Source organism: Periplaneta americana, chromosome 4 (assembly GCF_040183065.1).
Source record: "Periplaneta americana isolate PAMFEO1 chromosome 4, P.americana_PAMFEO1_priV1, whole genome shotgun sequence".
Lineage (NCBI taxonomy): Eukaryota > Metazoa > Arthropoda > Insecta > Blattodea > Blattidae > Periplaneta > Periplaneta americana.
The window spans coordinates 126,325,204-126,340,914 of NC_091120.1; positions in this window are offsets into that span (position 1 = coordinate 126,325,204).

Consider the following 15,711-nt stretch of genomic DNA (forward strand, 5'->3'; position numbering starts at 1 on the left):
ACATAATCGTTTAACATGACTTCATCACGAGCAGTTTCTATCGTTGGAAAGTGAGCCATATTACCTTCCCGAAACTAACTTACGAAAAGTGTAAGTTTATGACTGAAATTCCGTAATTTATTCAACATATCAACAATGAGCTGGCCTTTTCCCTGAAGAGAGATATTTAAATTGTTGAAGATTAATAAATTCTAACGTATCGTACCTCATGTAATAATGCAACATTCTACTCCTGAACCTTTTTACTGCGATCTTCACCAACAAAACCATCGTATGTCTATGTGTGGACTAGTAATGACGCATTATATTATGTTTTCCTCTCTTTTTCTTTTTCAAAATTTTGTGGCAGATAAGTACTGACTCCAGCTGCTGTGAAAAAATAAGCATTTTCCTATGCAATATTGAAACAATTTGCCTGATGATCACTTTTCCGTCTTTTAGTTCCTCCATTACGTAACCGTAGATAGGCAAAGTGAAATAGCTACTGATAACACACACTACACCAGATAGCTGCGTGGACTATCCTCTACTTATAGCAGGCCTATGTCATTCTGACGTACCTTCCCGGCGAGCTGTTAGACGACTCTCCCGCTCCGAAGGAACGGCCGCGCTCAATGAGCGCCGTTTGTACAGGCCTGATTTAAGGGAAGTAATTTCTTACGAATATTTGGGCGATTTTGACCACCTCAGTCTTAAGACGATATGTTCATCTATTATCAGGCAGTACTCGCTTGACGATATGTGTCAGAGGAAGAGCAATTGTTTGTGTGCACCTGAAGTCTGATTAGTGTAATATGTAGCTAATCGGCGATGGAGGGGGAAATGAACTGGCCACCCTACCCCATTATCTCCTGGCCTAATTGCCTCATAAGCGGTACCTTATTGGTATCACTTGTGAGGTTCAGAATTGTCTTCGGACAGTTGACTGAACAACAGTCTTAAGACCTCAATACGTGCTACTATTTTTTGCGAATTTACCTCGAAGATAAAATGTACAAAAACCATCCACACACTGTTGATGACTCCAGTAACTCAATGCTAAAATGCTGGCTTCGATCCTCTGCGTTGACTAGTGTGACATCTGTGGTGAACAAAAAGGAAGGACGAGGCTTTTCCGGAGTTCTCCCATTTCCCTCAACATTAACAATTTCCTTTCATCAGCATTCTCCATATCACTCCACAGTTCCCTTCATTTACGTTAATAAAAAATTAATTCAGTGTAAGATGCAAGAATTTCGATGATTCCAAGCACGACTGTGTCGATGGATGGTTCATGCTGACAAATCAAGGGATATTCCTAATGCTAGGCTGGACAATATGTAGGTATTTCGTCATTAGTATCTATGGAATGATCATGTAGATATAAGACCGCCCAGGTGACGTACTGCTGATATTTGAGAGCGATCTGTATGTAATCTGGTGATCGTTAAGATCCTGCCTAAAGTCACTCACTGACATCATCTTCACTATCTCGAGACTGTAAGCATATTGCATTTGCCTACACGATATACATGCGAATGGACTTTTGTCAGCCTTCTCTGGACACTTACACATAGGCCTACATACATAATACTGATGCCAATAAGCTCCTCACACAAACAAAGGATTTCCTTACAAGTTCAGGTCGTTCAAATGGATTGTGGGCATACTGGATATACTTTCCATTATTAAGATATTTATGTATGTATGAATATTTATATTTGTTCATTGTGAATCTGTACTTTAATTAAAGAAAACAATCCATTTTTCGAGAGCGCCCCGTATTTTCTTTTCACATCCCTTACCATAATTTAAAATAATCCCTTCTACATGTAGTACCATGCCTGGATTCCTTAATCGGAGGAGAGGGTAAACAAATACTGCGTAGGTACCACAATTTTGGACATACATACAGGAGTATACTGGAGCAGGCTCGCAAAGACTTGCGCGAGTCCTTTGTTAAATACATATTTGTCCTGAGCTCTGTGTTACAATAGCTCGCGAGAAAAAGTAATAACATAAACGTAGTTTTACAATTTAACCATTTCCGATTTTATATTCCACTGAATTGATTCTACATTAAACATTTTACGATAGTTTATCTACCGATATGTTGTGTGCTTGACCAACAATTTAAGCTTATTGATAACCAAGTTTACGTTTGTTTGTTTGTTTAGTCAACTGCCCGATGACAGGTAATACCAAAAGGCACCACTTATGAGGCAACTAGACCAGGAGATAATGCGGTAGGGTGGCTAGTTCCTTTCTGCCTTCATTGCATACATCGCCGAATAACAACATATTACACTAGTCAGACTTCTGATGCATAAAAACAATTGTTCTTCCTCTAACAATATCGTCAAGTGAGATGTACTGCCTGATAATAGATGTACATATCAGGCAGAACCTCAATCAGATTTTATTATCAAACACTTTGCCTAAACATGGATTGCCTAGAAGACAAAGCACCGTATACCATTCACAAAACAAAATTTTGAATAGTGCATATTACATGGGTAATTTGTTATGAATATAAAACCAATGCAAGAAAGAGAAAAAAATAAATTACAGTGCAATGTTTTATCTGAGGTGATTTTTTAACAATGCAATCGAACCTTTCAACGCAATTGTAAACAAACACTGGTAATTGTAGATGATGGCAAATGAAAAGCCTTGCAAAAATCAACAAACTGCTTCGGGATGGATCCTCTTGCTCCGACCATCAAGCCTATTACTTCTATCTGTTGTAATTGATATTTCTCTTGATAATATGGGATTGTTGGTTGATAGATGAATTTTTTCTCCTTATGGACATCTTGCAGTTGACTCTTGCAAGTCTCGAAACGAACTGTAGGGTCAATTATAAAACCTCTTCGATGGTCCTGGAAAGCGATCATATCTATCCTTCGAGTGCTGCCGGTGGTTGTTAGACACGAACCTCTTCGAAAACAGTACACCCAGTATTACGTAGTTCTTGAGCAACGGCGCTTCTTACTTTGTGATATCTGGTTATTGCGCAAAGCCTCGCCATGCGGGCAAGAACCGAGAACGTGTGGGAGATTTTCTATCTCACTGCCGCAATGACGGCAAGTTTATGATAATAAAGTTATTCCAACTTCAAATTAACCAATGAATAATTACGTCAGAATCTTGAAGCTTAAGGGTATTTCAAGTTTTTACGATGCACTTTGGCATGCGAGTTGCGTCTATGGAGCACATTAAAAATGTAGGATCTTATTTTTTAATGGACAGCTTTTCTTAAATTAAGTTTTGAAAATCACGAACAAAAGTCAATTTTTTAGTGAACTAGGTTTACAAAAACGTCAATGCTAGAGTACTTATGTAGTCTTCATTTCAAGGCTATTTTCATGGGCTTCACTGTAATATATAAGGCAACCCTGATAGAAGGAAGAAGATATTTTACTTTTTTTATTTTTGTATTTTGGAAATATTTTTTATTTACTGGAACAAAAATACATTAAGAAGACATGCCTTGTGAGATTTTTGGTAAAGTTTCATAATGGAATAACAACAGGCTCGTAACATGAATTATTTATTTACAAGAATAGCGTTTAAACTGCAGCTCAGTATGATTTTTAAAAAGTGGATAGTGTAAGAAAGACTAGACATGTAAGTACAGAACTTTCAAACAGACGTTCATCCGTTAATGTACGGCCGCGCGTGGCGGCTGAGAGCACGTTGTTTACCTGCAGAGTCGGATATTCATAGCCCCTGAAGACAAGCGCACAGATTGCCCATGCAAATTACAATTGCAATAGCCACTTACCTTTGTCATAGAAGATGTTGGAAATGATATCTTTGTACCGTTACGCATCTCTCACACATTTTACCAAAATTTGCATTAACACGTATTAGTTCTTCTAAAATTGCTGCAATTTCCCTTCTTACATTCTTTCAACTCTTTCAACGTATGCGGGTTATTCCGACACACTTTATGCTTTAAGTTCCCCCATAAACAGAAATCGCTTAGGTAAGATTTAGGGATCGCACTAGACATATTCCCTTGTTCCTATGTTCAGACATATCCGCAATTAATGCTAACGAGAGGTCAGATGTATGCGCCATAACGAAGTTTTATTTAAAAAATGCCTATATAGGCCTACCCATTCAATATAAGATAATTCTTCTAGGAATTGTGTAATTGTATTATCCCAGCACCTCTGCGCATTCACGGCATTTAAAAAAAAATAGAAGCCCTACAATAAATTCTGTAAGCATTCACTGCGCACCATACTCAACGTTTTTGGTTATGCAATGGCATTTTGTGTAATTACATGATCAGGGTTTTCTGCACTCTAGTATCTGTTGTTCTGTGTTGCTACATGACCATGTAAATAAAACCATGTTTTATCAGTGAAGAATATTAAGTGCGGATCAACAGACCCATTATTAGCATTATCCAACAACCAATTGCAGAAATTTAATCTACTCACATTATCACGTGGTGCGATGAATGGTTATTTTTATTAGACACATTAATTTACAGACCATACAGAAAACATTCTTATAAGACCGTATGCGATTTATATTTATTGGGGAATAAATAAGAATAGGCATTCATTGGAAGAATTGAAAGACAACATAAGGATGAAAACTGCAGCAATTTCAGAACTAGGTAATGCGTTTTAATGCAAATTTTCTTAAAAGGTAAGAGAAATGTGTGCCGGCACGACATCATTTCCAACACCTTCTATGGCAAAGGTAGGTGGTTATTGTACTCATAATTGTAATTTGCATGTACATTCTATGCGCTTAACTTAAGGGACTATGAATATCCGACTTTGCCGGCAGAGTGCCAGCCATGGATGAACATCTATTTGAAGGCTCTGTAATTATTCACGCTTGCACTGTTGAACAATGCTTCCAACTTGGTACAATTGCTGCTTGTAAGCCTCTGAAAGTGTAACATACACTACTGTGCAAAAGTCTTAGGCACCCTATGCAATACGTTTATATTTTATATTGTGTTCTAGTTCCTAGAATTGAGAATGAAAGTAGTCTAAAACAAGTTAGAATGAAGTTTTACTGGTGAAATAAGTACAAGAATTCGTCTCCGTCATCAAAACCAAGCTTAATGTAAAACCATGGAAACACCACATTCCTTTATAGACCCATGACACAACCATCGCTTGGGTATATTGAGTGCTGTGTTTACAAATTGCATATAAACAGAACAAGTTGTAATCAATGCTGTGTACTAGATGAAATGAATGTGTTTCTTTAAGAATAGAACAACATTAAAGTTAGTAATAGACTGAGTCTCTTCTTACCAGGTTGAACAAGAAAAAAGCAGCTATGGTAAAAATCTGAATTGAAATGACGTACAAAATTTGTTTTTTTGAGTGAACAGTATCATTGTCAAGCAAGTATTGCACGACAAACTGGTGTATCGCGTTGCGCAGTACAGGAGATTCTAAAGGAAAAGCTAGAGTTGGGGACAGTAGATGATCGAAAGCGGACTGGCAGGCCCAAGGAATTGACTGCAAGGGATGAACAATATCTGCAAGTGACACCCCTGAGAAGTAGAGCAGCTTCAAGTGCACAGCTGGCAGCAGAACTTTCTGAAAACAGTAATACTAAAGTACATGCATCTACAGTATGACGGTCACTCATCAAAAATGGTCTTCATGGACGTGTTACTGCAAAAAAACCTTTCTTACGGAAGGGCAATAGGACAAAGCGATTATCACTCGCAAGAGAACACGAACTATAGGGAGCCAATAATGGAAACAAGTTCTTTGGAGCGACGAATCAAAATTTGAAATCTTCGGAAGGCATCGAAGGCAGTATGACAGGCGGAGGAAAGGAGAACAATTAAAGGAGGCATGTCTGCAACCAACTATGAAACACGGGGATAGTAGTGTGGAAATATGGAGTTAATGGAGTGAGTGATTTAATAAGAATTGAAGGTAAGCTGACGGCTGTTAAATACAAACAAATATTGATTCATCATGCAATGGCATCAGATTTGCGATTAATTGGAAGAGATTTTGTCTTTCAAAAGGAAAATGATCCGAAGCACACAGGAAATATAGTGAAAACCTACTTGCAGCAAAAACAAGGTAGAGGAGATGTTCAGCTGTTGGACTGGCCTCCTCATAGTCTAGATTTAAATATTATCGAGTGTCTTTGGGATTATCTGGGCAAAGGGAAGGTGAAAAAGCAGCCAAAGTCTGCAGCTACATTGTGGCAGGTGGAGGAATATTCCTGCCACAGTTCTCCAGAAATTGCAAGAAAGTATACCTAAGAGAATTCAAGAGATATTGTTGTCTAAAGGCGGTCACACATCATATTAGTGTCATGAACCTACTCAGTGACTCTTGTGTGTGATATTGCTTTTTTTCTGTCTTTTCTAAATACTTTGGTAATAAATACTTTATTTTTCATGGTATTTTTGTTCTTTGTTTTTACAATTTTTATTACCTGCCTAAGACTTTTGCACAGTAGTGTAGGTAATGTATCAGAGTGATTCGTCTTATCTGTGATCAAGTAGAGTAGCTTTTCACGTTATAAAAATACTCTCAATGTCGCAGTTGTAAGAGAAAAAACTGGTGAGAATTCAATGAAGCGCTGCAATATCTTCTCAGAAGGCAATCATGAGGCATCTATAAACGTTTTAAGAGAAGTACAAGAAATACGCCAGATGTATTTATTATAGTGTTGTGGGATTTAATCGATTAATCTATCAATTTCTGTTGTAAAATTAATCGATCAAAAATATTTAATCGAATCGATTAAAATTAATCGGTTGTAGTTGATATTAATTTTATTATTTTGTTAACACAAACTCATACTAAAAATTCCGACGATATTTCTCTCTCGGAAATTGCTTACTTAAAAGCAGAATAGACTGTTATTTTCTAACTGTAAACCACGTAGCGTAAGGAAAATCTTTGCACAAACACTCCAGAAAGAGATGAAGATATGAGGACATTGACCTAGTCTACCTCTATTGAAAGTTGAAACACAATGCGAAACTCTTATTAAATTTTAAGGTTTTCCAAGAAAACTTCCACTTTGTTGTCAGCTCATCTTCCTAGCATATAAAATACATACGTTCCTGGGATTCGTCCCCCTCATTTCTTTTAAAATAGCCATGTCTACACTGTGTGTAAGTGAAAGCGTAACTACCTTCTTCTCTTTCTAAAATCTGGTAATTCGATTACAACAGGGGCAGTCTTCTGTTTCGATCATTGTACTTTTGCAAGAATTGCAGTTTCTGTACTGAATTTGTATATGAAGGTTGTGTATTTAGTTTGATAAAGAAAAACTCAGTTTTCTGCGGTTTGTAAAAAGTGTAAACTCCATATATGTCAAATGAGAATTTGAGATATAAACTCGGTGAAACGTTTGGATTTAAATTGAACGATCGTGGAGAAGTGCGTAACAGAAAAAAAAAAACTTTTTTCGTGTTTAGTGATGCATGAAGGAAACATTATTAGTAAACGTAGAGCAGCACTTAATTCGGAGCATGTGAATGTACTCACATGTTTAAAATCATGGATGAAGCAGTATTAACTAGGTGAGTCTTCATACTTTTTGTTATTTATGTTTGTCTCAAATATTCCCCGAGAAATTGACACAATAAATTATAAGCCTCATAATAAATATGTTAATAAGTAATTAAAATAGTTGTTTTGTAATATAACGATACAATGTATACAGATATACAACATTTAATACTTTTGCTTATCACCGAACACAAGTTAAATTTAACAATAATTGTGTATTACAGTACATTAAAACATTTTTTCAGCTCGAACCAAACTCGATTAATCGATTAAATTCAAATATTTAATTGATTAAATATTTTGATCGATCAACAGCACTAATTCATTACCTAATATTGAAACAAAAGAGGAATGAAATTATGTGATAGGTATAGGAAAAGGCTCAGTGATTTAAAAACGAAAAGAAAATATCATCTGTGAGCAATATGAAGGTCTTGCTCTTTCAGTACGTAAAAATGTGATCTGCACGCTTTGTCTAATTTTTTTTTAGTTCCTTTGTCAAATAAATTATTGCCAGCAAATTCTTGTATATAATTATGGAGTTTTCGCAGGATTTATTTGATTATACGCAGTCTCATTTGTTGTGATATAAGCTACAAGACTACAACGTTACTGATTTCGTCCATGTGTGAAAGAAATTCAAGTAGCCTACACCTTGTGACTGTTCACAACAGTAACACTCACTCAATAGTGTTACAGGTGCTGAATTGTAGGTTGACAGGGCATGTATCACCGTCGATTAAGGGAAAACCAACATTGCGGGTTTTGTGGTTCATTCATATTCAGCCAGATGGGGATCAGTGACTGAAGCTGAATATGTAACATGTTTGAGGTATCCACCCCTCGCCCCATCATTTCACCGTGTCGGAACACGTAGCATCCGCTTCTCCATCCACGACACGTCACTATGTTGGCTAACTAGCATTTCCAATTCTGGACCAGGTATCGATGTATTGAGCAAGATTGCTCAAATTGGCGTATTGTAGACGCAAAACAAGAATGCATACGAATTAGCCTATCTCTTGCATAAACAGAGCTCTTCTTAGAGGTCTATTACGAGTAGTGTCGGTTTGTTACCCAGTTGGAATAACGCGAATTCTCACTGTGATAGAGCATACCATGTGTTTCAATTGACGCTTGGAAATATTAACCTATAATTTAAGTACTTTCATGAAAAGATATATTTTATATAATTGATTAAATGGCAATCTTACTCGTGTTAATTATGTAAGCATGTATGGCTTACAGCTGTTTCGGTGTTACTTGACACCATTCTCAGAGCCTACTAGATTTCGGCGCTATCTCAACTTCGCTGCCTGTTGTGTGGGTGCGTTCGTGTGATGAAGAGTTGTGTCAAATAGTGTGTGTGTTCTGAACAAGAAAATAGAAACATACTTTTGTGCACAGAACCAATACGCGGTAAGTGTGAAATACCACATTCAGTATTCCCAACGCAACACACATAACAATTTCCCTCTTCTTACCGCTTAAGCGCCATATTCATTTTACTGCTTTAGGCTTTTAACATATTATTTTTAGAGACGTTTAACATAGTAAAAAAGGTAAAGGTATCCCCGTAACATACCATGAAGGCACTCGGGGGGCATGGAGGTAGAGCCCCATGCTTTCCATGACCTCGGCACTAGAATGAGGTGGTGTGGTCGGCACCACGCTCTGAGTAATAATTATAAATTTGAAACTTACCACTGCAATTTCACCTAAATTGCAATGTTAATTATTGTTTTTAAATATTTGCAAAAATTAAGTAAACTCTACTACTCCACGAAATTTATTGCATTCCTGATACAAGTAACATTAGGGAAGCCGTGAAAAAATCAACAAGATTCCAGATGCCGATGTTATTACTGCAATATGTTATATAAATAATATTGTTAAAATATTAAAATGAAAAATAAATCATTACATAACCTTACCGTTTGTTTTAAGTTCGCATTTATAGACTGCGGGGAAAAAAAAAGACAGACGTATATCACGGCCTGCTGGAGTATAGTAAACACAGAAAACATTTTATAGCAACAATGTTGAAGAAAGATATTTTGGTTTTCCGAAGTTGCCGTCATTAAACAGAAACCAACGTGGAGATTTCATTGCAACTAATTAGAAATTTGTCTTTCAGGTATGTAATAAACGATCTTCGCACAAAATAATGTACGATACACGAGCGGTATGTTTGTTTTCATGTTCTCGGAAATTAAAAAAGCTCAACTACGTTTCGCTTTTTCAATCTTTTCCTCGAACATGAAAACGTCAACATACCGCTCTTGTAACGTATATTACTATAAACAAAACAACGTCATAGAACTTGAAAAAGACCCCACCACACAATACCACAACACAATAAAAAGTACAATCAACAAAAGCAAACGCGTAATACCGCACAATATGAAACAACAATTCAAACCCATCAAACCAGCAGCACCTAAACTCAATGCACTACCCAAGATACATAAAGATAACATACCAATCAGACCTCTAATCGACTACAAACAGGCACCAGCACACAAGTAGCCACACACAAGGACAAAATCATCAGAAACAACATAAAATTCAGAAAACAGACAACAATAAAAAACAATATAGACCTAGTTAACAAAACATAACAACAACACATTCCACACATTGCAACAATAGTATCTTTTTATATCACTAACTTATACACTAACATACCGATACAAGACACATTACAGATACTAAAACAAATGATCACAGACAACAACACACCACAAGAACACATCGAAGAAATCATCCAAATCACAGACATCATAACAAAGCAAAACTATTTCACGCACAACAACAAATACTACACCCAAACAGAAGGATTGCCAATGGGATCACCCATATCTAGCATACTAGCAGAGATATTTTTACACAACATAGAACAAACATACATATACTCAACAATGACCACAACAAATATGCAGACAACATAATATAGTGGCACAGATACGTAGACGACATACTCATACTATACAAAGGAACAAACGACAAATAAACAAATTACACCAATAACAGAGCGTTTAGAATAGAAAGTGTGGTAACTCGGCAAGGGTCTAATGGGACTTTTAAACTCCCTAGTGTCGCCGCGGCAACTGAGCGAAACATTGGCGTGGCGATCGTTCTAAGATTGCAGTTTTCCTCTTCATACTGTGGACAGAGCATGTAGAACTCGTTCTGCTATGGAATTATGAAGATATTTCTTGTGGTGTTCGGGTGATTTTTATTGTGCCGTTTATGTGAGCGAGTAGTAATAAGCCTAATTGTTTTGTTCTTGATGTAAATCCAATTATAGATACTCTATAATCTGTAAGGAAGAGACTTTCTTTTATCCATCCATAGACTAGACTATTTTTCAGAAGTGGTGTAGAGCAATTCCACGAACACAGAAAACTGTATGCTCGTTCTTATATCTGTGATATCCATTTTTCTGCGGTTTTGATAGTGATTTTTTAAAATTATGATTTATTTAACGACGCTCGCAACTGCAGAGGTTATATCAGCTTCGCCGGTGTGTCGGAATTTTGTCCCACAGGAGTTTTTTTACATGCCATTAAATCTACTGACATGAGCCTGTCGCATTTAAACACACTTAAATGCCATCGATCTCGGCCGGGATCGAACCCGCAACCTCGAGCATTGAAAGCCAGCGCTATATCAACTGCGCTACCGAGGGCGACTTTTGATTGTAAGAGCCGATAAATTTATTATTGCCAGTAAAGAGGTAGGACTTCCACGCAAGAACTGGCGACCAAAATCGTATGCTATAACACATATTTTCCCAAACTTGCCTCGATATCTTAAAAAAAGAAAAGAAGAGAAAATATCCAACGAAGAGGACATCAATCCGTTCTCATAACAATGTATCCTTACCAAGTACCATCTGGCTATGACCAATTCCATTGACGCTAAATAATCCAGCAGTTGATACAGCATCGTTAAATATCCGAGTAAAAAATAATTGGATGTGACACTCGAAAATCAGAAGAACACCTTAGTTGATCATGCGCTTGTATGCATTTATGTACCATTACTCCACACCTGAATGCCCAAAATTATGTCTAGTTACATTGACCGTAATTCCTTCCAGTGAATGAACTCCAGACCAGCATTTCAGTTGTTTAGTGTGAGTTTTTCAAAATCGATACATTTTTTAGAGTCATAAGCTGTGATGGGTTCGAGGAAAGTGAAAATACAAAAGAATTCAAAGGTGAATGAACGACCATGCAGATACGTTGATCTCAAAGACTCCCTCGTCTGCCCTGTACAAAGGATTCTAGCATTACACGATTTTAGAAAATATATGACATGTAATTGACAATATAAAGAACACGTTTGGCTAAGAAAGAACCCTTGAATTATTTAGAGTGACAATTCAGAGCACTAGCGAAATATATTAATTCTTGTGGGATAGAAGATTTAAATATATTCAGACAGAAAAAAATTAACTAGGATCCTCTAGAGCGATATTTTGGAATTAGAAAATGATTATTTTGTGGTGATTACCATAGACTTTCTACATGTGAAGATTTTTCAATCTATGTGCCGGTTAAAAAATGTGCTGTATTAAAGTGCTAATTGTAAACTCCTAATTGAATCCAAGCACCTAGCTTCTACTTCTATGCATGTTTAATTATTAATTACTTTATTTTTAATAATAGCACTTTAGTCGTAATTAACGTAAAAGTTATTTCGGTAACAAAAGTACAGTATAATTCTACTTTGCATCTAGGCTATAACTTAATCTGGTTTACAATTTTATTACAGTTGTTTATTACGTTTCCACATCATATTTCTAATCGAGCATATAAGAAAGTAATAGACCTCATGGAAAAGTCGTTAATTTAATATTCTCCAATAAGTAGCATACAACTACTTAATACAGTGCTACCAAATTGTTTTAATTTTACAAAACACAAAATAACCTAGGTATTTCAAAAGATCAAAACTTACATTAGCATAGATATAATATCGAAGCTTAATTTATGAGTCTAAGTTGCAGTAATATTTTTTGTTCCCCTGAATTACGTATAAACCAGATACAACTGCAACTAATGACTAAATAGTAGATAAATTCATTCATTCATTTATTTTATTCCATAGATCTTACATGAGCAATGAAGCTTTAAGATGTGGAACATGTCAACATTTTACAATATTACAATTACAATTTTTACAAATTTTTATAGTTCTACAGTTTAGTAATTTTCTACAATTTTTACAATTTTGTACAATTTTTTTACATTTTTTTTACATTTTGGCGAGATGTAGTGAGATGAGATGAGGTCCGAGGATTCGCCAAAATATTACCGGGCATTTGCCTTTTCGGTGGGGGAAACCTCGGAAAAACCCAACCAGGTAATCAAATCAAAGGGGGTAATCAAATCAAAGGGGTTGATGCCAAGGACTCGCCATAGACCATCCGGCTTCAGTCCCACGGCCGGGGAAAACCTCCGAAGAAACCAAAGTCCAAAGGGGGATCCAACCCAAGCCCGAACGCAGCTCCGGATCAGCAGCCCAGCGAGTCTGCCGACTGAGCTACATCGATGGCTCTACTAAAAGTATACAATATATAGCCAATCAGATTATTAAATTTACAAACGCAAACGATCATTCATAAGTTGAGCTATATTATAATACAAAACTATTTAATTAAATTTAAGGCATAAACAATTCAACCAGTTGTGATATACAGAAATTGATAATACATATCATGCAAACTACTTCAAATTACAAACACAAACAATTTATCAGTAGAGCTATATAGATTACTATTCAATTTAAAGCATATACAATTCATCGGCCAAAACTATACAAATATATACAATACAAAGTAGCATACTTTCATTAAGCTATACAAATTTGTGCAATTAATATCAAGTAGATTAATTCAATTTATAATCATAAACAATTCATCAGTTGAGCTATACATATTACCATTCAATTTACAGTAGGTCTATATACAATTCATCAGTAGAGCTACACAGACTAGTAATCATTTTAAGAACATATACAATTCATCAGCCAAACTATACAAACATATACAATCAAATTAGTTCAATTTACAAACTTCTTTTCGTTAAGCTATACAATTCATATGAAGTAGATTTATTCAATTTATAAGCTTAAACAATTCATCAGTTGACCTATACAGCATACTATTCAATTTACAGTACATACAATTCATCAGTTATGCTAAACAAAAAATACAATACATAGTAAACAGATTAAGTCAATATAAAAACATATTTTAGTTGAGCTATATAAAATTGTACATGTCATTTAAGTAGAATAATTCAATTCACAAGCATAAACAATTCATCAATTGTGTAGAAGGTATGAGTATGTAGAAATTTGGTTAATTCTTTTCTGAACCTTTTCTCGTGGTTCTTCAAATCTTTAAGATAATTAGGCAGTGCATTGAAGACTGTTATACATGAATAGCGAACTCCTTTTTTAAAACACCTTAGACTAACAGAGGGTAGATGAAGATCTGATTTATGTCTTGTATTAAAATGATGAATGTCTTGATTAGTACTGAATTTATCTTGGTTCTTAATATACAGCATCATTAGGGAAAGAATGTATTCACAAGGTAAAGTCAAGATTTCTAAGTTTCGGAAGATATTTTTACATGAGGTCCTTTTATGCACACCGGCCATTATTCTCATAGCTTTCTTTTGTAAAACAAAAACGTGTTTAGCTTCAGACGAGTTACCTCAGAATATTAATCCATATTTCATTACAGAGTGAAAATATGCAAAGTATGACATTTTAAGTAAGTTTATATCACCAATAGTAGATAAGGATCTTAATGCATAACAGGCAGAGCTCAATTTACGAGTAATACATTCTATATGCGTTTTCCAGTTCAAGTGATTATCCAATTCTAAACCAAGAAACTTTGTGCTTATAGATTCTTTGAGATGAGTTCCATTTAATCGAATACTGTAGGAAACCTGAGCACTATTGTGTGTACTAAATTTGACTGCACTGGTTTTATCAACATTAAGTGCTAGTTTATTTGCATGGAACCATTCATTCATTAGATTCTGCACTGTATTAGAAGTGTTTATAAAATGATCGTATTGTTTGCTTGAAATAATTACACTTGTATCATCTGCAAATAAAATTACATGGGATGAATTGTTTATGGTCAAGGCTAAATCATTAATATAAACTAGAAACAACAATGGACCTAAAATTGACCCCTGCGGAACACCATGTTTAATATTTCTAAATTCTGAATAAGTAACTTTATGACTATTTGGTACATTTACTTCTACTTTTTGTTTTCTATTTGATAAGTACGATGTAAACCAACCCAACATCTCATCTTTAATACCATAAAACTTCAATTTTTTTACTAATATACTATGGTCTACACAATCAAATGCTTTAGCCGAGTCACAAAAAATCCCACCTGCATGTAGTTTCGAATTTAATGAATTTAGTATTTCATCCACCAAACTAAAAGCAGCATTCTCTGTCGATTTTTGTTTTCTAAATCCAAACTGTTCTAAAACTAAAAACTATTGGTGAAGATAAAGTGTCTCCTTTATTATATTACAATCTTTCTTGTGTATAAAAACTATAATTTCATGTCAATGCGTACTTTATAAAGCCATAAAAATTTTCGGTTTTGCGATGCTGTACTTTTTTTTTTTTGCGTATTTCTGGCTGAAGCCGGCACAATGTTCCATTTTTCGGTTACTATTTACTATTCAGGGTTGTGTTATATAACTCACAATTTGTTAATATAGTAATATTACATTTTTAAAGAAGTAAAATATTGTAACTAAGTACTTTACAATACATTCTTATCTAATGGGTTATTTTTAAAAACCTTTTTCATTCACTTGAATAGCGATCTTGAAACTGGGCACTGAAAATAGGGCCAGCGCCACTCGGCTACGATCGACTGAACTAGAGGAAGTAACGTCTTCTACCCACTCTGGCAGTAGTAAAAAGGTATTGGTGAAAATATAATGTCCCATTTGATATATTTTATTATACTTTCTTGTACATCGAAAACTATAATTTTGTGTCAAAATGTACTTAAAACAAAACAAAAATGTTCGGTTTTGCGAAGGTGTACTTTTTTTTTTTTTGCGTTCTTCTCTCTGAAGCTGACAGAATGTTCCAGTTTACTGTTGATTATTATACTCGTATTTACGATTCAGGA